This window comes from Gavialis gangeticus, unplaced genomic scaffold (assembly GCF_001723915.1).
Source record: "Gavialis gangeticus isolate Ggan-Ray unplaced genomic scaffold, GavGan_comp1, whole genome shotgun sequence".
Classification (NCBI taxonomy): domain Eukaryota; kingdom Metazoa; phylum Chordata; order Crocodylia; family Gavialidae; genus Gavialis; species Gavialis gangeticus.
The window spans coordinates 28513253-28513854 of NW_017729022.1; the positions used below are offsets into that span (position 1 = coordinate 28513253).

General features: G+C 61.5%; 1 protein-coding gene across 1 annotated transcript in view; it reads left to right on the forward strand.

Annotated features, from left to right (window-relative positions):
* The window catches only part of LGR5 (leucine rich repeat containing G protein-coupled receptor 5), a gene marked incomplete at its 5' end in the record, with an annotated part of 144283 nt that overhangs the window by 690 nt on the left and 142991 nt on the right, over nt 1-602 (forward strand). The window lies entirely within an intron of this gene.

The window sequence follows — 602 nt, forward strand, 5'->3', positions numbered from 1 at the left end:
GAGGGGATCTTGTGGCCACCTACAAATTCATGGGGGTGGGAGTGGGGAGCAAGAAATGGGGACACTCTGTTTACCAGGGCCCCCCTTGGGGTTACTATGAACAATGGCCACACCAACGGAGAGCAGATTTAGATTAGACATTGGGAAAAAATTCTTTACCTGAGGGTTTCCAAAATCTGGAAGAGGTTTCCAAGAGAAGTGGTGCTCTCCCCTACCCTGGGGGTCTTCAAGAGGAGACTGGGCAAGCACCTAGATGACCCCAGCACTCTTTCCTACCCAGAACAGGGGGTTGGACTCAATGACCTACCAAGGTCCCCTCCGACCCTAAAAATCTGTGACAAAGGAAGGGGGGGTGCGATTTGGGGCAGGTGCCTGCGGCCCTCACAGCACTGCGGGGGGCTTTTCGGGGCGCCCTCCTCCGCTACCGGCGCGGGAAGCGCCAGCCCTGGGCTGCCCGGGGAGCTGCAGGGCATTGGCATTGGGGCGCCTCAGGCTTCCCTTGGAGGGGAGGGGAGGGGAGGGCGGGGGGATAGAGCAGGTCCCGGCCACCGCTGCTCCTCAGCTGGGTGTGACCCGAGCGGAGCCCCCCTGAGCGCCGCGGG